General features: G+C 38.5%; 1 pseudogene; it reads right to left on the minus strand.

Annotated features, from left to right (window-relative positions):
• Positions 1–1,596: 1,596 nt before the first annotated feature.
• On the minus strand, positions 1,597–2,219 carry LOC114506851 (annotated as a pseudogene).
• Between the last annotated feature and the right edge of the window lie 205 nt (positions 2,220–2,424).

Here is a 2,424-nt window from a genome sequence, read left to right on the forward strand (position 1 = left end):
TGATTTTACAGGAAGAGAAAAGGAGGAAGGGAGGAAGAGTGAGGGGACATCGATTTGTTTTTTTCGCTCATTTGCTTGATTCTCATTGGTTGATTCTCATTTGTGACCTAACCAGCCCCAAACCCTGGCATACCTGGACAATGTTCTAACCTACTGAGCTACCCGAGAAGAGCTCTCTCTCATCTCATATGAGCCCAAGAAGAAATGTTGATTTGCCAGTCTGCTCAGCATTTTACTTGTTGTTAGGATGGAGTGGTGACTTATGAACTTCCAGGATGTTTTTCAGAACTGTTAAAAAACATTAGTAATTAATTTGTAAACTTCCATACATTTTTTTGGCTTAATCCCTTCACATTTTTCAGCCTGAAACCCCTACCCCCTTTCCTCTGACAGCTATGAGTTTGTTTCTCTTTTGTTTATTTTGCTCATTAGATTTCACATATAAGTGAGATAGTATAATATTTGTCTTTCTCTAACTGCCTTATTTGACTTAGCATAACATTCCTCAGGTCCATCCATGTTGTAGCAAGCAGAAGGTAAAATTTTCCTCTTTTTTTTTTTTTTTTTTTTTTTTTTTTACAGCTGAGTAGTATTCAGTTGTGTAAATGTACCATAGCTGTTTTACCCAGTCATCTGCTGATGGGCACTTGGGTTGCTTCCAAATCTTGGCTGTTGTAATAATGCTGCAGTGAACATAGGTATGCATGTAGTCTTTTGAATTAGTGTTTTGAGTTTCTTTGGATAAATACTCAGAAGTGAAATAGCTGGGTCATAAGTCAGTTCCATGTTTAATATCTGGGGTTAACTCCATACTGCTTTCCACAGTGGCTGTACCAATCTGCATTCCCACCAACAGTGCATGAGGGGTTCCCTTTCTTCACATTCTTTCTTTTTTTTTAAGATTTTATTTATTTAGTTTCCAGACAGAGGGGAAGGGAGAGAAGAAGAGAGAGAGAGAAACATCAATTTGAGGTTACCTCTTGCATGCTTCCCACTGGGGACCTGGTCCACAGCCCAGGCATGTGCCCTAACTGGGAATCAGACCGGTGACCCTTTGGTTTGCAGGCCAGTGCTCAATCCACTGAGCCACACCAGCCAGTGTTGGCTTCTTCACATTCTTGCCAACAGTTGCTGTTGATTTATTGAAGATAGCCATTCTGACAGGTGTGAGGTGATATTTCATTGTGATTTTAATTTGCATTTCTCTGATGATTAATGACCTTGAGCATCTTTTCATGTGTTTGTTAGCCATCCCTATGTCCTCTTTGGATAAGTGTCTATTCATGTCCTTTGCCTATTTTTAAATTGGATTTTGTTTTAGTGTCGAGTTTTGTAAGTTCTTTATAGATTTTGGATATTAACTCTTTAACAGATGTATCAGCAAATATATTCTCCCATTTGGTGTGTTGTGTTTTCATGTAGCTGATGGTTTCCTTTGCTATGTAAAAACTTTTTAGTTTGATGTAGTTCCATTAGTCTATTTTTTTTATGGTCTCCCTTGCCCAGGAGATATATCAGAAAAAAATATTGCTGTGAGAAATGTCTGAGATTTTACTTCCTATGTTTTCTTCTATGATTTTTAAGGGTTTTTTTTCATTGCTTTTTGTTACATATTTATTAGAGACATCATTTATAGTTTATTAAAAAATATTGGCTTCATATACACAAAAATGTCCTGACAATGGTAATGAAAAAAACAGCTCCGCCCACCCCCTTGGGTCCACACCAGCATTCAACCTAGATTGGTTTAATCTCGAAGTGTAATTCAATAAGACTGAAGACCAAACACTTCAGGTCCTGGACAAGATAATAAAATACCCGTAAGCCTTCTGGGTCCTTGGATTGATTGACATCAATAAGGGAACCAATTTTTGATGTTGTGAAAGAAATGTGTTCATCTCCAATGACAATTTCAAGCTCCTGCCAGCCCACTCGGTCAGGAGGAGGCCACAAAGCGTCATCCTCTCTGGTAATTTCACTGTCATCAATTATTCTCTTCAGTTCCTCCATCACACTTTTATGTACGTAAGCCTCTTTTCTGATCATGGCATCATTTTTATAATTGCTGTTGTCAGCATATCGCAATTTCCCGTCTGGTCGGAACTCAAATTCCAGTAATTTGTGGCTGAACTTGCCCTTGTGAATAAAAGTCACTCTCCATGGCTCGCGAAGGGCCACCGAGACCGAACTTTAGTAGCAAACCGTATCGCCGCCGTACGCGCCTGATTTTGAAGGTTTTGAGTTTGACATTTAATTCTTTAATCCATTTTGTGTGTATTGTGTAGAGTGCAAGGAGGTGGACTATACTTTTTTGCACTTATCTGTTTAATTTTCCCAACACCATTTTTAATAGACTATGTGTCATGATTCCATTGTATGTTCTTGCCTCCTTTCCCAGATATTAATTGACCATAAAGGCATGGG

Source organism: Phyllostomus discolor, chromosome 9, assembly GCF_004126475.2.
Source record: "Phyllostomus discolor isolate MPI-MPIP mPhyDis1 chromosome 9, mPhyDis1.pri.v3, whole genome shotgun sequence".
NCBI lineage: Eukaryota > Metazoa > Chordata > Mammalia > Chiroptera > Phyllostomidae > Phyllostomus > Phyllostomus discolor.